Consider the following 22,106-nt stretch of genomic DNA (forward strand, 5'->3'; position numbering starts at 1 on the left):
TCCACCCGTGGTCTTTTAGCCAACGAGGTACTAGCCCCCTCCTCCAATTGGGGGGGTCCCGTCCTCCATGCCTGATAGAGGGTCCACACGAACTCAGGGGGGAAACCAACCCCTCCAGGAGCCTCAGACGGGCCTTTTGCGACCAAAATGGGGGAAGCGGGCCCAAAAACCGCTGATTCCGCAGTGCGCGCCGCTGACAAAATGGTAGCCATTCCCGCCAAAACCGGAACCGCCGACGCTGTCCCGAGCGGCATCCCCACTGCCCCAGCAACTCCCAAAACTGCCGGGACCTCCGCAGTTAACTCGGGGGGAGCCGCTGCCACCGGCACCTGCTTCAGTTCGCCGCAAAGACGGCACTGAGCTCCTGGGGATTCCACACCGCGGCGCGCGCGGGACACCGGAGCAGTTTACCCGCCATCCAAACACGAGGGCAAACCAAAAAACAATGTCGCGTGAGCCGGATTCCAAAACTTTCAGTCACTCAACACACACTCGCGCTGCTCTCACGCTCTACCAACGAACTGAACCTCCGTTCGTTCCGAGCAGGAGAAAATTCACTGTTGCCCTTAAAGAGACAGTAACATCAAATTGGCAGCTGAGAATTGTGAGGCACTCAAGGCTACAGTACCAGGAAAGCAGCCGAGGCACAAAGCTGCCAAGTTCTCATACAGAGAGCAGCACAGGGGGAGCGACCCAAAATAGGTGTGACACCCCAGGGGGAAAACACTGGGCCCCACCGGACCCAGGGCCCCGAAGCGGAATAATTCCGCTTTTTTTTTTTTTAATAAACACACGTACAGGGTATGCCAAGAAACAGAAAATGGTCAGGAAACCCACCAGTCCCCGTGACCTAGTATCCAAACTACCTCACCAGACTATTGAAGACTGCACAGGCTGTCCTTCTACCTCTGCTGAGACTGAGAAAATACTGGCTAGTGGATGTACTGCACAGGTTATATATACAACATTCAAAAGCTCAGTGTTTCTCAGTCTCCCTCTGCTGGTAGGAGGACATAACCCACGCGTCTTGACCGGTCTGGAGGGTCGTGGAGGAAACAAAGAATTCTATTTGAACATTATCCATATCATTAATGTCACCTCTTCTTTCCTCCCTAATCCTATCTAGCCCTAATTGTACCCATTCATCTTACTACTTTGATTTAATCTTCTTCTCTATCCATTTACCCTTAAGAACAGTTGTATCCAGGTTAATTTACCACATCCTATATAATAATTTAGTACATAAGTACATAAGTAATGCCACACTGGGAAAAGACCAAGGGTCCATCGAGCCCAGCATCCTGTCCACGACAGCGGCCAATCCAGGCCAAGGGCACCTGGCAAGCTCCCAAACGTACAAACATTCTATACATGTTATTCCTGGAATTGTGGATTTTTCCCAAGTCCATTTATTAGCGGTTTAAGGACTTGTCCTTTAGGAAACCGTCTAACCCCCTTTTAAACTCTGCCAAGCTAACCGCCTTCACCACGTTCTCCGGCAATGAATTCCAGAGTTTAATTACGCGTTGGGTGAAGAAAAATTTTCTCCGATTTGTTTTAAATTTACTACACTGTAGTTTCATCGCATGCCCCCTAGTCCTAGTATTTTTGGAAAGCGTGAACAGACGCTTCACATCCACCTGTTCCACTCCACTCATTATTTTATATTCCTCTATCATGTCTCCCCCTCAGCCGTCTCTTCTCCAAGCTGAAAAGCCCTAGCCTCCTTAGTCTTTCTTCCAGGTCTGGCTGCCTGGGTTCGTAACATCTCCTGACGTCAGCCAGCCTCCAGCGTTCCATTCCCCCTCACTGTCCCGCCCTCGCATCAAGACTTAATGACGTCAGAGGGTGGAACAGTAAGAGGGAAGGGAACGCTGGAGGCAAGCTGACGTCAGGAGGGATGTTAAGAACAGAAGCCAGTGCCAGCCAGCCAGAAAAAGTTCAGGTACAAATCGAGGGGAGGAGAGAATCGTGGAACATCGAGGGGAGGGAGGAAGGGAAGGGGAGGGGAGGGCAGAGGAGAATTGATGGACATGAATGGGATGGGAGGACAGTAGAGAGAATCACGGGACACGGATGGGAGGGCTGGGGAGAGAAAGAGGGAGAAAAAAAAAAGCTTATATGACAGCCTTCTTAGGGCCTGTTTCATTGTTGAGGAAACGGGTATGGTTCCACTAGTAAGTTATATTTGTTTTACAAAGCCAATGTTACAGCATTATTTATTGTACTTTATAATCTGTTTATATAATTTTAATATGTATCATTCATTTAATTGTTATGTAAGCCACATTGAACCTGAGTCACTCTCGGTCTAATGTGGGGCAAAAATGTCATCAATAAATAAATAAACAGGGCCCTTAGTTTGACTATCACTCATAAATGATGGGATCAGCGTGTTGGCTCAGCAGTGCAAGGACACTCACCTTCGTGCCTCTGTTATATTCCTTGATATTTACCCTATAGCTTGTGTGTTTAGTCTACTATCCAACTTAGCATTGGAGTTCCATTTCTTTTTCTGTGTATGATGCAAATTTTATTTGCATTTGTAAACTGCTTTCTTGTTGCTTGTAGAAAGCAGTATAGTGACTAATAAACCATAAACTACTTATATAGTAATTTCTATATACTTAAAACATTTTTATATTGTAATTTTATATACTTATATAGTAAGTTTTAATAAACAAACATACAGAGAAAACTCTTTCCTTGGAACCATATTAGAAACAGAACACATAAATTAAGTACTGATGCTTATTGGTACCTATACACACATACACACACACACATATATATGTGTGTGTGTGTGTGTGTATAGGTACCAATAAGCATCAGTACTTAATTTATGTGTTCTGTTTCTAATATGGTTCCAAGGAAAGAGTTTTCTCTGTATGTTTGTTTATTAAAACTATTAAGCTATATATATATATATATATATATATATATATATATATATATATATATATATATATATATATATATATATATATATATATATATATATATAAAGCTACTCCTTTCTCAGAGTAGATATAACTCTGCGGCAGCTTCCTAGGAAGCAATCTGTTAAAAGCACTAAGTGCATATGGTGCACAAATTTTGTAGCTGTAATGTAGTATGTGCCTTTCCTGCAGAGGCACCCAGTTTTACCTTCTCTATGACTACTGTATTTAAGTTACTAGTAAAGGCATCACAGCAGCATTATTAAGGATCAGAATGTTCAAGACAAAACCTCCCCCACTAAAAATATATGTAGCAAAATTCTTTAGAACTGGAGAAAAAAATATGTGAACATATACACACAGACATGTATACACGTGTTTACACCACACATTTAAACTTACTTCTTGAAGTGGGCAACATGGACTGCCAGGTACTTCCCAGTCACCTGGTTTGGCCACTGTCAGAGACAAGATACATACTCATTTATACTCTCATACCCTGAAATTCTAACACACTCAAACCTTAATCTACAGGTAAAAATGTTATAACCAAATGTTCTTTAGCTATTGTTCTGTAATCCTATTAGTATCCGTTGTTTCTTCACTATTTCATTGTTCTGTTCCATTGTTCCATTCCCCTTGCGATACGTAGACTTTGTCTTTACTTTACTCCTCACAATGTAACCATAATTGAGTTGTAACAAATTGTACTTCCATCAATACAATGTATTGTAAGCCACACTGAGCCCACAAATAGGTGGGAAAATGTGGGATACAAATGCAATAAATAAATAAATAGACCACTGACCTGATTCAGCACAGTACCGCTGAACATTTAAATGGTTTGCTTCCCTCAGATTTTTAAAAATATTTTTAAGAAAAGCGCGGAATTTGAGGATTATATCCCATACTGGAAGCTATCAAGTTGAATAAACGTCTCACTCGCATGGAGCTCCAAGGATCCACACTGCTTGATTATTGTAGATACAAGAGAATCCCAAGAAGACTAAGTATCAACAAACCCTCAACAATGTTTTTTGAAGATAATGATTTTTTTTAAAGCAATGAGAAGTTATACTTAAGTGTTCCTTAGATCTAGTGATATTGTTAATTTTTTTCCTCTATTTTTACACGTTCCTCTTAAGAAGGAATTGGATAAGAAACGTACCTATTTAAAAGGTCATGATGTTTGTTTTGAGTTATTGCATGAGGTTTTAAACTTGAAGTGTTTTTTTTACTGAATTTTCAACCAAATACAAACCCCAAGAAGGGAAACAAAACAGTATAGTATCAATCCCAAACATGTACTTATAAATACAAAAGGCTCAGATCTCATATTCCTAACCCACCCCACACCTAACCCACAATCCCCCTTAGTAAGCAAACAAGTGCAGTCTCCAAAGGGCCTGGGTTCTTATGATCCCCTGGACCAACAACACCCACCCACCCCCAAAATCCCAGAAAAGACAAGAGAAATAATAACCACAGCAACCAAGCTCTACAACGTCCAGAGACCTACTATATAATCTAAGAATAGAATGCACAATGAATAAACAATCACCAAGTATTCAGAATCAGGCTTCTACCCCTCTGTGGCAGCAACTGTTAAGTAGGGGGGGGGGGTCCAAATCTTCAGAAAGCAAGTCTTGTATATGAAGGACCCACGAGATTCCTGGGCTTCACAGTTAAGCAATTGATGAAGGTGGTTTTGCTATCTAGTACACGGGCGGGTCCTCTGAAGTCCACGATTGTAGAATACACTTCCTAGATAAAAGACACATCTCACAAAATTAAGTTCGCTCCTTAGTTTTCCCCCTGAAAGAACCAGATTTATCTGTTCTGGCGACCTCTCAATCTTACACCCAAAATAAAAGGCATATAGGCAACTATCTTTCTCCAAACCCCTGAATTCAACACAAGCCTAAAGAATGATAGTAGGTATTATAGACTTGACCGCATTTACCATAAATCGCCAACAGCACCCTGTATGCCTTGAACAATTGTACCCGAGTGTAATACGCCTGATGTAGAACTCGAAAATAGCATTCCCTATACCCCGCATGCGGATTTTAAAATGAACTTAGATACTTTTACAAAAGAATTGAAGTTGATAAATTTGAAAAGTCCAGAAGAGACAAGGCAGATTATTTAAAAAAAACAAAAACGGAGTGTTTACCCTGGAACAAGAAAGATATCATGAGAGAAATAGAAGTATTGGAATGCTTAAGGCACCTATTAATCCTAGGGCAAAACAAAAAGAAAAAAAAAAGAGGAAAAGAAGCTACTGTATATGAGTCCAGTTGCTGCTGGAGAAAGAGAAAGAAAGACCTCTCAGTGATTTATAAGAGGTTTTTTTTTTTCCCTCGAAAGTTTTTTTTTTAATTGAAATTCTGTATGCCATACATAATACAGCTGAAAAAAACTGGTACACCATATAGAAGCTAATACACATAGAGGCATATTTTCAAAGCGCTTAGCCTCCCAAAGTTCCATAGAAACCTATGGAACTTAGCCTCCCAAAGTGCTTTGAAAATATGCCTCTTAGTCATCCAGTTTCCCCTCCCCCACTTTCCCTGGACATCATGGTGGCGCTGACAACTGTGCTTTCGACTGTTCGTAGGGTTGTCAAAGTTTTTTTTAAAAGTCACCAAGTGGCCTCTTCTCATTGCAGTAAGTTTCGACATTTGGTATATGTAGTTACTTTATGCAGTATAAGTTGCATGGAAGGTAGAGACTGTTGTTTCCAAGCCCTTGCCAGAGACAGCTTTGTAGGATTGCAAGCTTATGGTGGGAGACACGAATCTGCCGAGGTTTAAAATGTAGCAGGCAGTATTCCGCTTTGCAAGGATAATGTTGTTGCAACACTTAACGAACCATCCGGAGCACTTGTTTCCAATAAGTCTGGGCCTTCGGGCATTCCCACCATATATGTAAGAAGGAGCCCTGTGAACCACAGTTATGCCAACAGTATGCAGATACCTTGGGATACATTTGCTGTAATCTATCAGGGGTGTAATACCACCAGTACAACATTTTAAAACCATTTTCTACCATAGTCTGAGGTAAAGATGGTTTGAGAAGAATCTATACCCCCTCAACCACGCTTCCCACGGGTGGGTGCTCTGTAATGCTACCTCCCATCTTTCATTATAATATAATTGGGGGTTAGTGTAGAATAGTAGAGCTAGATATAAATGAGATACACTTCCTTTACCCCCCCCCCCCCCCCCCCCCCCCCCCCCCAATTCCGTAGGGCCTTCTCTAATGCTGTTTTGGTTAGGTCCAGTTCCTCCCGTACTCGTCTGTGGATAAAGTTTCGTAAGCAGCTATAATAAAAGAGGTCACTTTCAACTAACCCATATTCCTCTTGGAGTTCTTCAAAATTAAGTATCCTCCCATTAGCCCATACCTGTCCCAGAGTATACAGACCAGCCTGGGCCCACCATTCATATACCGGTTCTGAGGAGCCCAAAGGAAAACCCGGGACCCACCAGATAGCTGTCTGCAAGTAGTATTTCCGGTCTGGAAAAATTGTTTCCATATATGGTAACATGTGGAGAGCAAGTGGCTCACTCCCAACAGGACTCTCCACATTATAGCCAATAAATCACTCCCCGGTAGCCACATAACATCTCCCAAGGATCGGGTCCACAGCCAGGCTTGCTCCCAGTGGAGCCATTTCTTAGTAGCAGCCGGGGTCCAATCCGCTAATTCTTTCAGCTGGGCAGCTCGATAGTACAGAGAAAAATTGGGGACTCCCATACCTCCCTAGCATGTGTCTGGTACATCATGGCCCAGCGCACCCGAGGTGGGTGCTTCCGCCAGATGTAGGCAAACATTTTGTGGTTAAGTTGAGAAAAAAAAAAACTGCGAGGAATTGGGATCGGGAGAGCTAGAAATAGATATAATAATTTAGGGAGCAACATCATTTTGATTGCATGAATACGCCCTGTCCACAATATTGTCAGTCAGTCCCACCTGTCGAGCTCCGCAAAAAGTTCTGCTGTCTTCTTAGGGTAGTTAGCTGAGAATAAGCCCTCCACAGTGTGTGTTATGTTTATCCCCAAGTATTTAATAGATTTAGCGGCCCAGACAAATGAGAACGCAGCTTTTAGCTGACAAATTTCCTGTGAAGGAACAGTGAGATTAAGGATTTCCAATTTGGTAATGTTGATCATAAACCCTGATAATTGACCATATTGTGTAATAGTTTCCATGGCCTGTTGCACTGAGGATTCTGGGCGGGAAAAGGTCAGGAGCACATCATCTGCAAATAGCATAATTTTATGTTCCCTTCGTCCCCTGACCAGGCCCCTAATCCCAGGGTTCCCCCTAATCAAGCTAGCAAGTGGTTTGATGGACAAAGCAAATAGTAGTGGAGAAACTGCACAACCCTGTCTGGTTCCCCTAAGGAGCTCCAAGGGCTTAGTATTTGTACCATTTATTTTTAAAGTTGCTAACGGGCTTGCATACAGCAATTTGAGCCATGCCATGTAGCGCCCCCCCTATCCCCACATGCTTCAGGAGCGCGAACAAATGACCAGTTCACCCGGTCGAATGCTTTTTCAGCATTAATCGAGAGTAACAGCGCTAGTGTCCGATCATCTCTTGCTTGTTGAATTATGTGTAGCAAGCATCTAATGTTATCATGAGTCTGGCGACCCGTAATAAACCCTGTCTGGTCTTCGTGTATCAACTGAGGCAGTACCATCTGAAGTCTATGTGGTAGGATCTTTGTAAATATTTTATAGTCTGTTTTAAGAGGGAAATTGGTCTATAGGAGCCACACTGCTGGGGATCTTTCCCCGGCTTCAACAGTAATGTAACCGCTGCCAGTCTCCAGGAGTGGGGCAGTTCCTGTACAGTATCAAAGAAGGCAAATACTCTCAGCAATATAGAAGCCAATCGCTTAACAAACAATTTATAAAACCTGGTGGGAAAGCCAGGGGCCTTATTATTGGGAACGTCTGAGATTGCCCATTCAATATCATCTATTGTTATGGGTGCAGATAGCAATGCTATCTCTCCTTGTGACAGCTGTGGAAGACTGACCTCCTGGAGGTAAGCTTCTATGACAGATGGAGATGGAGTTACTTCAAGTGAATAGAGCTCTGTATAGTAATCATAGAAAGTCTCCTGAATTTGCTCCGACTGGCTGCACTGTATCCCTGAGGTGTTTTTAATGTTAAAGATATGGTTGCGTTGGGCTTGTTTCTTTAATTTACAAGCTAATAGCCTACTAGCTTTGTCACCAAATTCAAAGCGCTCCTGCTGCACCCATTGCAACTGAGCGAAAGCTCAGCCATTTGAACCTCATTAAGCTTTAATCTGAGCTGATGCAATGTTTCAGCTCCCTTGAGATCAGAGGGATCTGTTTTGTGCAGCTTCTCCAACTGTGCTATATTGCCTCAAAGATCCTGTTCTTGAACAGCCCGAGTTTTGGTAAGATGGGCTTGTGATGCTATCAGGTGTCCCCGAAGGATTGATTTTAAGCCTTCCCACAAAATAGGTGGTTGTATCTTTCCTAGGTCATTGAATTCTCGATATACCACAATGGGTTTCTCCACGGCAGATATGTTCTGCAGGTCTTTTAAAAACATCTCATTAAGCTGCCAAAATCTGGGGCCCTTAGGTATATTTATTGTTCCCAGAGTCAATACCACCAGGGAGTGATCAGACCATGAGCGGGGTTCAATAGTTACTGCTTGCAGATTACGTGCTATAGCCCCGTCCCCCAGCCAGAGGTCAATCCTGGAGTATGCATTGTACTTAGGGGAGAAGTATGTGTAATCCCTCTCTTGGCCATGATTCTCACGCCAGAGGTCAACCAGCCCCCAGCACGCCAGAAAGCTTTTAAATATGGTTCTATCCCGTTTAGCATAATATGCCTGCCCTATTGAATTGTCCAGTGGCAGGTCTATTGTAAGATTGAAGTCACCCCCTATCACTAATTGTCCCTGTGCATGGCATTGTAACACCCTCTCCACATCTGCTTAAAAGGCCCCTTGCCCTTCATTAGGTGCATAAATTGACAACATGGTATATTGAATGTTATATAAGGATGCTGTAACTACGAGATATCTGCCTTCTTTATCAGATACAGTATTATGTATGTGCCACGGGAGAGCAGCTGAAAAAGCTATAAGAACCCCTTTTGTTTTTTGATTAGTTGTATTGGAGGCAAATACAACAGTGGGAAACCGCTTATGATTAACAAATTTTTAATACTGTTTGTGATACTCCTTCAGGAGACCCATTTGAAACATCTGCCTTCAGGCGCAACATTTCTTTAAACATTAATCTGCGTTTCATAGGCAAGTTAAGACCAGAGTAACACAATTGAACATATATTCATAAGCCCCCTATCATTTAGCAAGCCTAGTCAGCCACCACCAGATGCCATGTAGTTTCCCCCAACCCCTCCAGCTCCCCCCAATACCAACTGTGACATGTCAGTTTACCAAGTTGTGACATGTCTGCTGGAGAAGGAAGTGAATCCCCAAGCCAACTGCCAGTCAAATATAGTTGAACCTCAACACTCGCCAAGATTTGACGCTTGTCATCATCCAGTTATCCTATGTAGTATAGCACAGTTTCTAGAGCTGTTAGTCTCAGCTTGGGCCTGATGGCGATGTAACTTCTCTTCCAGAGATCTGTCTCCTAAGGCGGCCCTTCCCTTGAGATACTCGATGCCATTTCGGCCTGCCTTGTTTCTTTTTTTTTTTTTTTTTAAGTCTTTCAATTTGTTTATTAAGTTTTAAACATTTAACAAGAATATACTTGTTATTGAAATACAGCCATAGTACAATTTATACAGAAATAATAACATTCCTTAAAGAAAACATCTTACAGAAGTAAAACCTACTTCAAAAAAAAATAATCTAAATTCTTAATTAATATAGTAATTTTTGCTTCCTTAGACCTCATTATTGGAGGAGACGAAAAGAGTTATGGGGAACATATAACAATAATTCACAAAAATAATAAGGAGGCGTAATATTCCCTTATAATATTACAATTGTTTAGAATCCAGAAAAGATTTAAGGGCATCAGGTGAAAAAAATGTATATTTAACCTGACCCAGTCTTACAAGGCACTTGCATGGATAGGCCATGAAAAACATCCCTCCTATCTCAACAGTTCTTGATTTCAATGCCAAAAAGGCTTTCCTTCTCTGCTGAGTCGATTTTGTAACATCAGGAAAAATCTGTACTTAATACCCCCAAAACAGGTTTTTAAATTCTTAAAGTACTGTTTCATTATGTTGTTTAAGTCCTGTTCAAATATTAAGGACACTATCAATGTAGACCTTTCTGTTGTCTCGTCAAGTGTTTGTTCAAGTATAGCTGAAATGTTTCCAGGGTCTATATTCATAAGTTGAGCTTCTTGATTTTTCCCAATCTCTCCTTTAGGAATAGGAATATAATATAACTTATTAACAGGCGGCATAGCTTCCAGAGGCATTTTCAACACCTCATTCAAATAACTCTTGAATAGATCTAGGGGAGTAATCCCTAGGAGTTTGGGAAAGTTCAATAAACGTAGATTTAACCTTCTATTAAAGTTTTCAACTTGTTCCATTCGTCTCCGAAGTTCAACATTATCTTTCACCACATTTATTTTAAATTCTTGTAAAGAATCTACATTCTTTTGAATAACAGTCATTTTTTCAGCTATTTCTTCTTTTATCAGGTCTACCTTTGCATTTAACTCGCCAAATCTCTTATTAAAGTTACTGACTTCACCCGATGTTTGTTGTAAAGTCATATCCATCCTGTTCAGCTTTACCCAAATCATTTCAAGATTTACCTCCTGCGTTCTCTTTGAGGTTCCTACGACCTCTGCTCCCAGCGTCTTCTGTGGGACTTCCCGACCCGCACCGTGGATCTCACCCGATACACTTCCGGTAGGGCGTTGACCCACATCGGTACTCGCCATCGACGCTGGGCAAGGAGGTTTACTAGTAGATGGTGGAGAGAGAGATACATCCTCTCCCAGCGGGACCTCCACTTCCCCAAGGAGCCCCGCTATGGGATCCACATCTCTGCTTGTTTGGGAAATCGGCCCGAAAAAACACTCTAGTCCCGTCCGAATCGATGAAGGAGTCGAGGTAGGTGGGGGAGCTATCCTCGTCAACCCCTTCCTTTTAGTATGGGGCATATTGTCAACAACAGTTTTTCTCTCAGGCTGGTTCTCGGAGCGATCTTCCGCGCTGCCTGTTACGCCGCCATCTTGAATCGTCTCCCGTCTGCCTTGTTTCTTACTACCAGGCTGCTGATGATTCCCTGGTGGGTCAACTTGATCGCCAGTAGATAAAAATTCTTGTGCTTCTTCCAGCGAGGCCACTCTGCATTGTTTGCCCTCCTTGTAGAACACTAGAGCAAATTGAAAGGTTAAAGGGCGTATTTCACTCCGCCATTTGAGGGTGGTAGCTGAAAGGTCATGGTAGATCTCTATGGGGTAACTGTCCCACACTATAGGGCTAGTCGCCCTTGCTTTGTGCATCACAGCTTCCTTCAATTTAAATTCAGCAAAGCATACCACAATATCTTTAGGCACATTTGGTTTTCTCATCCCCAAGGCTCGGTGAGCACGTTCAATCCAAATGGATGCAGGTACACGAGGGTTATCAGGGTCAGAGAGCAAGTGGGCCGCAAGGCGCTGCACAACTTCTTCGCAATCTGAATATTCAGGTAACTCTGGCAGCCCACGAACCCGTATGTTGGAGTGACGACTCCAGTTTTCTAAATCTTCCACCTTATCTAGTAAGTACCTGGTTTCATTTTTTGGTCCTGTAGCTGCTGTTCAAGCATGGTTAGAGACGCTGCGTATTCTTCCAGGCCCACTTCCGTTTCAGCCACGCGATTACCCAGTTCCGCTATTTCTCCTCGGAGGTCTGCTCCCAGTGTTGCCAAATCTTGGCGCATTGCCTTTAAGTCCAATTTGATTTCTTGGAGCCAGATGCATAGTGTGGTCCAAGCTTCATGCTGTGGTAAAGGCACCTCCCCGTTTGCACTTGGCACCGCAGTCTCTGGCGAGAGCTGTTGGTTTTCCTCATTTCGGGCGCCATGTTCCTCAGGGTGCGTAGCTGGAGACATCGCCTTCCGCTGAAATGCATACACTTGTAAATCAAGTGATTTTGCTTGCGAGGCAGTCATAACTTATGCAGTACTCCGTGCCCTCCAATCGAGAATGTGTCCCGCGTGATATAGCATGGAGGAAAGTTGTTAATTAAGCTAATTCTTGGCAGTGGCTTGGGAACTCAGTTTTCAAGCTGCCATCTGGGTCTGTGACATCACTTCCTCCTTAGGTTTTTGACTCTTCTGAATCACTGTATACCACACCTCCACGTACTAATGTTCAGAATCAGGTTTTTTCAGTTGGGACAACTGTGGCGGAAAACTTCAATAATGGACCGTCCGCAAACATGAACTGTGAGACAGTATTATTACATCAGAGGGAGGGGAGGGGAGGGGGCGAGAGCAGGTGAGACCATAACCATATTGAGAAAACTACAGTACACCCAGGAGATAGGTCAAAGATTGATAGGGTATACAATATATCAAAAGACAGATGACACCAGCCAAGATGAATGTATCAGAAAAAGGTCTCATTTGTTCCTACACCAAACTATAATGCCTTTAACATACACAGGTAGATTTACTTAAATCTGTGAGGAAACTGAAGATTATAGATTTTTTTTTTTCCAAGCAGACTGCCAGTACTAGTCATAATTCAATTGTAAAAAGAGATAGCAGGTGGCAGCCCCCTGGACCATCGCATCCTTTGATTAGTGCCTACAAGAGTTTGGTAGTTAGAGAACACTGCACTTAAACAAAAGAAAAAGAGTATAATATAATGTCACTAAGGATGAGAAGTGGCAATTAGGTATTTACAGAATGTTGATACAATTATCATAAAACCAGCTGACAAAGGAGGGACAGTGGCAGTTATTGATAGGGCAGATTACATTTCAGAAATTCAGAGGCAACTTAGTGATTCAACATTTTATAAAAAATTTGAGAAAAGATCCCACTCCTTCACTTGAAGAGAATGATTCACTTCCTCATGTTGCACGAAATGCTCAGTTCCTCACTATCAAAGAGTTGGATTTTCATTGTGTTTCATCTCCGGTCATTCCTACCCATGTGCGTGCTCCCTAAGATTCACAAGTCTCTGGGGAAACCACCAGGGAGACCTATTATCTAGGCTATAGAATCCTTGTTGGAGCTGTTGTCAATATTTACAGATCAATCCTTGAGGCCATATGTTGAAAAGATTCCATCATATATGAGAGATTCAATACAATAAATACTTTAAAAGATGACATACAGTGGGGGAAATAAGTATTTGATCCCTTGCTGATTTTGTAAGTTTGCCCACTGACAAAGACATGAGCAGCCCATAATTGAAGGGTAGGTTATTGGTAACAGTGAGAGATAGCACATCACAAATTAAATCCGGAAAATCACATTGTGGAAAGTATATGAATTTATTTGCATTCTGCAGAGGGAAATAAGTATTTGATCCCCCACCAACCAGTAAGAGATCTGGCCCCTACAGACCAGGTAGATGCTCCAAATCAACTCGTTACCTGCATGACAGACAGCTGTCGGCAATGGTCACCTGTATGAAAGACACCTGTCCACAGACTCAGTGAATCAGTCAGACTCTAACCTCTACAAAATGGCCAAGAGCAAGGAGCTGTCTAAGGATGTCAGGGACAAGATCATACACCTGCACAAGGCTGGAATGGGCTACAAAACCATCAGTAAGACGCTGGGCGAGAAGAAGACAACTGTTGGTGCCATAGTAAGAAAATGGAAGAAGTACAAAATGACTGTCAATCGACAAAGATCTGGGGCTCCACGCAAAATCTCACCTCGTGGGGTATCCTTGATCATGAGGAAGGTTAGAAATCAGCCTACAACTACAAGGGGGGAATTTGTCAATGATCTCAAGGCAGCTGGGACCACTGTCACCACGAAAACCATTGGTAACACATTACGACATAACGGATTGCAATCCTGCAGTGCTCGCAAGGTCCCCCTGCTCCGGAAGGCACATGTGACGGCCCGTCTGAAGTTTGCCAGTGAACACCTGGATGATGCCGAGAGTGATTGGGAGAAGGTGCTGTGGTCAGATGAGACAAAAATTGAGCTCTTTGGCATGAACTCAACTCGCCGTGTTTGGAGGAAGAGAAATGCTGCCTATGACCCAAAGAACACCGTCCCCACTGTCAAGCATGGAGGTGGAAATGTTATGTTTTGGGGGTGTTTCTCTGCTAAGGGCACAGGACTACTTCACCGCATCAATGGGAGAATGGATGGGGCCATGTACCGTACAATTCTGAGTGACAACCTCCTTCCCTCCGCCAGGGCCTTAAAAATGGGTCGTGGCTGGGTCTTCCAGCACGACAATGACCCAAAACATACAGCCAAGGCAACAAAGGAGTGGCTCAGGAAGAAGCACATTAGGGTCATGGAGTGGCCTAGCCAGTCACCAGACCTTAATCCCATTGAAAACTTATGGAGGGAGCTGAAGCTGCGAGTTGCCAAGCGACAGCCCAGAACTCTTAATGATTTAGAGATGATCTGCAAAGAGGAGTGGACCAAAATTCCTCCTGACATGTGTGCAAACCTCATCATCAACTACAGAAGACGTCTGACCGCTGTGCTTGCCAACAAGGGTTTTGCCACCAAGTATTAGGTCTTGTTTGCCAGAGGGATCAAATACTTATTTCCCTCTGCAGAATGCAAATAAATTCATATACTTTCCACAATGTGATTTTCCGGATTTAATTTGTGATGTGCTATCTCTCACTGTTACCAATAACCTACCCTTCAATTATGGGCTGCTCATGTCTTTGTCAGTGGGCAAACTTACAAAATCAGCAAGGGATCAAATACTTATTTCCCCCACTGTATGTACAGATGTTATTCTATCCACGTTTGATGTGGAATCTCTTTACACTAATATTCCTCAACGAGAATACAGATTATTACTGAGGTTATATGGCAGAGAGATTTTCATTTAAGAGCACCTACAGAATTTATTGTGAAGGTTGCCACATTAGCACTGACAAGGAACTATTTTGCTTTTGATGGCATTTATCAGCAAGTAAAAGGAACGGCCATGGGGGCTACCAGGGCACCGTCAGTGGCTAACTTATATGTGGCCAATTTTGAAAAATTGTATTTAACAGAACACCAGTACAAGGAAAAGATACTTTGGAAACATTATATAGATGACATTCTCTTGATCTGGAGGGGTACTGTAGATGAGATTTTGGAATTTTCACACTGGTTGAACCAGTTAGATGGCAATCTTAAATTCCAAATGAAATATTACCCTACTAGTATCCCTTCTTTGGATATTCAGATTACCATTAGTAATGAAACATTTGTTACTAATATATACAGAAAGGACACAAATGTATATAAGTTTTTGGGATACCACAGTTGCCATAGTAGGTCATTAAAAAATAATCTCCCCTATAGTCAATTTCTGAAACTAAAGAGACTGTGCACTGAACCAGAGGTGTACAAGAAGAGATCCCCATAAATGAGGTATATATTTAAAGAGAAGGGCTACCAGAAGGCAGTGAATTAAACTAGAGAGGAATTGTTACAAGCCCCAAGGGAAGGAGAAAAATGATGAGTAATTTGTGCATTGCCTTTCACACATCTCGAAGGATATAGTTAAAATTTTGAAGAAACCCTGGCATGTGGTACAGAGAAAAAAACCTGTTGATAGTGTACAAAACAGAAAGGAGTCTGAGAGACATGCTGGTGCCATCAGCCCTAACACAAAAACTGATCTAAGGAGGGATTTACCAAGAGGACACTACTGATGTGGTATGTGTGTTGTATGTGCAGTTAATATGAATATTCAGACGTTCATTCATTCCACTACTGGGGACAAATTTGAACAGTCAATTCTCAAACTGAGACAGAGAGGGTTGTCTATGTTGCCGTCTGCCCATGTAGAATGATATACATTGGTAAAACTAAAAGGAAGTTTAATGTGTGTATTACTGAATATAGAAGTGCCCATAAAGACTGTTGAAAGACAAACCATTTGTTGAACATTCTATGCAGACAGGATATTCTTTTGATGATTATAGGTTCTGTGTTTTGGCAAAGCCACATCCCTCTTGAAGGAGTAGATATGTAGATCTAATACTATTGTGTACTGAGCAAAGACTTATTTTTAGGTTTAATTCCATGACTCCTCATGGATTGAATCTAGAAAGTTCTGTGTTCCTTTAGTTTATGAACTTACCTTATGCATTACTGTATTTACTGTATTATTTATGTATTTGTTACATCATTCATGTTTTATGTGATATTACATTTTAGTTCAAGTTCCGTTTGCACATTGTTTTTATTTGGTTGATTAATATTTGGTTATACGTAATATATATTACTAGTATAAAAGGCCCATTTCGGTAGGCAATGAAACGGGCGCTAGCAAGGTAATCCCCCCCTGCAGCGTCCTTCCTGTCTCCCCTGCCCCCCTGCAGCCACCCATCTGGTCTCAGGACCCCCTCCCCACCAACCCTCCTCTGCCCCTGCAGCCACACATGTGCAGCGACTCTCCTCTCCCCTGCCCCCCTGCAGCCACCCATGTCCAATGACCCTCCTCTCCTTTCCCCTTGCCCCCCCTGTAGCCACCCATGTCCAGCGACCCACCTCTCTCCCCTGCCCCACCTGCAGCCACCCATGTCCAGCGACCCTCCTCTCCCCCTGCCCCCCTGCAGCGTCCCTTCTGTCTCCCCTGCAGCCACCCATCTGGTCTCAGGACCCCCTCCCCACCTCCCTCTTCCCTGCCCCTCCTGCAGCCATCCATGTCCAGCGACCCTCCTCTCCCCCTGCAGCCACCCATGTCCAGCAACCCTCCCCTCCCCCCTCGGCGCATCACCCAAACCCCTACCTCCCCCCCAGCGCATCACCCACGCCCCTACCCCCCCCTCGGGCACATCAACCCCCTCGCCACCCGCAGCCGCCAATACTAACGCTGTCCGGCCGCTGCTGCATCTCCTGTTGAGCAGCAGCGGCCGGTACAAAAAGAAATAAGCCCCCCCAAAAATTTAAACCTGAAACACGGCTCTGTAGACAGCCATCTGGCATTGGCTGTCATCTCTGCAGCCGCTCCTCCTCTCCCCTCTGACATCGCTGCGCTCCTCCTGTGTCTTCCTGCAGGGGCAGTGACGTGGAGGGGAGAGGAGGAGCGGCTGCAGAGATGACAGCCAATGCCAAATGGCTGTCTACGAAGCCGCGTTTCAGGTTAAAAATCTTTTTTTTTTGCTTTTTTCTTTTTGTACCGGCCGCTGCTGCTCCACAGGAGAAGCAGCAGCGACCGGACAGTGTTAGTATTGGCGGCTGCGGGTGGTGAGGGAGTTGATATGCCCGAGGGGGGGGGGTAGGGGCTTTGGTGATGCGCCGGGGGAGGGTCTTGGGTGATGCGTCAAGGAGGGGGTAGGGGCTTGGGTGTTGCGCCGAGGGGGTGGGCACTGAGAGCTGATTGGTAGGCAGGGGGAGGAGTAGGGAAACACTCCTCCCCCTGCCTGGCTCGCGGTTTTGCAGAGCAGGGGCTTGGGTGTTGTGCCGAGGGGGGGCACTGACAGCTGTTTCTCAGGCAAGGGGAGGAGTAGGTACTCCTCCCCTTGCCTTGGAATCAGCTGTCAGTGACATCACTGACGTCAGTGCATTCTAAACTGCCTAGCAGACCACCTCCGAGGGAGCCACAGTACCAAGCACATTAGAACGTTGGAGGTGAGAATTATTATATAGGATTGGTGAAGTAAAAGAAGCCATTAGCGCCGAAATATTGTCCTTCAAAGAATGGAAAAAGGACCTAAATGAAGAAAATAAGAAGCAACATAAGCACTGGCAAGTCAGATGAAAAGCATTAATAAAGAAGGCTAAAACACAATATGAAGAGAAACTTGCCGCAGAGGCTAAAACTCACAGTAACAACTTTTTCAGGTACATCAGAAGCAGAAAGCCTGCGAGGAATCCGAGGGACCATTAGATCACGAAGGAGCAAAAGGGATGCTCAGGGAGGTCAAGGCCATAGTGCAGAAAATGAATGAATTCTTTGCTTCGGTCTTTACGGAATATGTAAGAGATCTGCCTGTACTGGAAATGGTTTTCAAGGGTGGTGATGTGGAGGAACTGAAAGGAATCTCAGTGAACCTGGAAAATGTACTGAGCCAAATTTACAAATTAAAGAGTAGTAAATCACCTGGACCGGATGAAATACATCCAAGGGTACCAAAAGAACTCAAAACATGAAATTGCTGATCTGCTGTTAGTAATATGTAACTTAATAAAATCGTCAGTAGTACCTGAAGATTGGAGGGTGGCCAATGTGACGCTGATTTTAAAAAGGGTTCTAGGGATGATCCGGGAAATTATAGACTGGTAAGCCAGATGTCTGTGCCAGGCAAAACAGTGGAAACTATTATAAAGAATAATGGGACGGAGTCAGCATGGGTTTAGCTGAGGGAAGTCTTGCGTCACCAATTTGCTTCATTTCTTTGAAGGCTTGAATAAACATGCGGATAAAGGTGAGCCGGTTGATGCAGTGTATCTAGATTTTCAGAAAGCTTTTGATAGTTCCTCATGAGACACCCCTGACAAAATTAAAGAGTCATGGGATAGGAGGCAAGGTTCTGATGTGTATTAGGAATTGGTTATTGGACAGAAAACAGAGGGTAGGCTTAGATGGTCATTTCTCTCAATGGAGGAGGGTGAACAGTGGAGTGCCGCAGGGATCTGTACTGGGACCAGTGCTATTTAACATATTTATAAATGATTTGGAAATCGGGATGAGTGAGGTGATTAAATTTGCAGATGATACAAAACTATTCAAGGTTGTTACAACACGTGCAGACTGTGAAATATTATATGAAGATCATAGGAAATTGGAAGACTGGACATCCAAATGGCAGAAGAAATTGAATGTGGACAAATGCAAGGTGATTCACGTTGGAAAGAATAATCTGAATCAGTTACCTGATACTTAGGGGTTAGCACTCAAGAAAAAGCTCTAGGTGTCATTGTAGATAATACGCTGAAATCTTCTGCTCAGTGTGTGGCGGCAGCCAATAAAGCAAACAGGATGCTAGGAATTATTAGGAAAGGTATGGTGAACAAGACCGATAATACTATAATGCCTTTCTATCGCTCCATGATGTGTCCGCACCTTGAGTATTATGTTCAGTTCTGGTCGCCGTATCTCAAAAAAGATACAGTGGAGTTAGAAAAGTTTCAAAGAAGAGCGACCAAAATGATAAAGGGGATGGAACTCCTCTCGTATGAGGAAAGGTTAAAGAGGTTAGGATTCTTCAGCTTGGTAAAGAGATGGATGAGGGGGGGGGGGGGATATGATTGAGGTCTACAAAATTCTGAGTGGTGTAGAACGAGTAGAAGTAAATCAATTTTTTACTCGTTCCTAAAGTACAAAGACTAGGGGACAATCGAGGAAGATACATGGAAATATTTTTAAAACAAATAGGTGGAAATATTTTTCACTCAGCGAATAGTTAAAGCTCTTGAACTCTTTGCCAGAGGATGTGGTTAACAGTGGTTAGCATATCTGGGTTTAAAAAAGGTTTGGACAAATTCCTGGAGGAAAAGTCCATAGTCTGCTATTGAGACAGACATGGGGAAGCAACTGCTTGCCCCAGGTTTGGTAGCATGGAATGTTGCTGCTAATTGGGTTTCTGCCAGGTACTTGTGGCCTGGCTTGGCCACTGTTTGGAAAACAGGATACTGGGCTAGATGGACCGTTAGTCTAACCCAGTATGGCTACTCTTATCTTCTTATATATTAATACTGTATTATGTTATATGGTCTGTTTTTGGTTTATGTATATCATATGGTTCTATATAATGTATGTTATTTTACAGTGCAATTATGTTTTTTATATATTTTTTTCACAACTTACTTATGGCTTTTGTCTGATTTATTAACATATTCATCTCTGTATTTATTTATGAGTGTAAATTTACAAGATCTTGTGGTGTATATGCTTTTATTGATTGTTTGTTTATACATGATGTCTCTGTATTTCATGATTTTATGGTGTTCTGTTGTTTTACTAAGGGGGTCTTTTACAAAGGTGCACTAGCGTTTTAGCTCACACTAAAAATTCACGTGTGCTAACACTAAGATGCCCATAAGAATATAATGAGCATCTTAGCATTTAGAACTACAAATGCTAGCACACCTTTGCAAAAGATCCCCTAAGTGAACAACAATCAGTTTTTATTATAACCATTTATTTTTGCTTTCCCTGTTTCTCTGAGGTTTGTGCTTGATCCTATTGTAGCCTCGATATTGAAACGCAAAATGACGCTCCAAATATATAGCATTTCAGCTAATTAGAAGGTGGGCTTTTATATGGCACCTTCTATTTTTAATTGGGAGTAATTGTGAGGTTTTTGTCTTGTTTTTTTTAGTGTTTTTGAGTAACCAGGCAACATTTAAAAGTATGTACTTTTTGGTTATTCTGTGGGAGTGGATCTAAACAGAAAATACACATTTATTTTTAGTTTTTGATACTACAGAAGATGTAGCAGGTATTTGAATATTACATATTTAATTTGTTTTGTTATGTAGAAGAAAGTATTTAAAGGGAAATTTGACCCCAGCCAGGCATTTTAAGTAATTTGCATTTGTGAGCAGACTATGTGTCAGGCTGTAGCTGCTTAGAAAAGACAGCTCACTGCTTGAGTCTTATTTGTTGTGCTGCACTGGTGAGTAATCCATTTTGTATATATTCTTTTTTGTTATTACTTTGTTATATTGGGGCATTTTTTTGTGTATTTTGGCAGCTTTGTGGGATTAATTTAGGGGTCCTTTTACTAATCTGTGGTAAAAGGGGGCTTGCGCTAGCATCAGCATGTGTTTTTGCCATGCATCAAGGCCCCCTTATACTGCACCGGGTAAAAGGCTGCCTTTTTTTCTCAAAAAGAAATGGCCTTGCGGTAAGTGAACCACTTGCCATGCAGCCATTTCGGGGGGGGGGGGGGGGGGGGGGAAGAGAACTTACCCCACCCACTGAGGTGGCAGTAAAGGCTCCTGCACTAAACAGATGGTAACTAGGCAGCGCATGGCACTGCCCAATTACCATCGGGTAAGCACCAACACTACAAAATAGAAAATATTTTTATAGAATTGGAAATGGAGCATGCAGGGAGTGGGAACTACTGCCGGGCTCCTGCGGTAGTTCTAGATTGGCGTGTGACAAGCCTGTTGCCGCACACCAACCCTTTAGTAAAAGGGCCCCTTAGTTTGTTCTGATATGTAGAGGAAGGAAGTATTTAAAAGGGAACTCCGACCCCAGCCACGCATTTAGTAATTTGCATTTTTCAGCAGCCTGTGTGTCAGGCTTCAGTTGCATGGAAAAGACAGTTCATCGCTTGTGAGCCTTATTCTTTGTGTTGCACTGGTGAATAATCAATTTCTGATTTTTTTTTCTTTTTTGAATATTTTGGCCATTTTATGGGATTTTTTTAAATTTAATCATTCATATCTTTAGCACTAACCAGACAAGGAAAGCACTGGACTATGCAATGCTGCTTTTTTTGTACCTATGAATGAGTTGTTGCTGCTCTTAGCTGTTTCGTAAATTTAAAGCTATAGTTTTTATATCATATTATCTGATGGTCTTTTATGTATTTATGTGTAATTCCCCCCCCCCCCCCCCCCCCCCCCCCCCCTCCATTTACTTCTGTATGCTCTATTGTCAGATTTTATGTATTTATGGATCTTTCCTTTATTGTTGTGTGTGGGATTTTGCTTGTTAGCCACATTGAACTCGAAATTGTGCAGGAAAAGGTGGGGTATAAATGCCATAAACAAATAAATGTTACAGTTTTATGTTGAGCCCCTGAAGCAGAACTTGAGACGGCAAAACATGGCCATGTTGGGCGGTTAGTTGTATGCTGTTTTTATGTATCTGCACTGAATAAATTTTGTTTTATTTCATCACGTGGGTCTGCTTTTCTTTTCTTCCGTACATTCATACATATATATTCATTTTATTCAGATGCTTGGTGGACATGGAATCTACATGATGCAGCAATAACTTTCCTGAATTGTGAATAGCTCTTAGTATTGTCAGACAGTGATGAAAATATCAAAACAATTGGGA

The 22,106-nt window shown here is 42.7% G+C and overlaps 1 protein-coding gene across 1 annotated transcript in view; it reads right to left on the reverse strand.

Annotated features, from left to right (window-relative positions):
- CAD (carbamoyl-phosphate synthetase 2, aspartate transcarbamylase, and dihydroorotase) overlaps positions 1-22,106 on the reverse strand; it is a 448,399-nt gene that overhangs the window by 261,283 nt on the left and 165,010 nt on the right. The gene's annotated exons all lie outside the window — the stretch shown is intronic.

The sequence above is a fragment of the Microcaecilia unicolor genome, chromosome 3, assembly GCF_901765095.1.
Source record: "Microcaecilia unicolor chromosome 3, aMicUni1.1, whole genome shotgun sequence".
Classification (NCBI taxonomy): domain Eukaryota; kingdom Metazoa; phylum Chordata; class Amphibia; order Gymnophiona; family Siphonopidae; genus Microcaecilia; species Microcaecilia unicolor.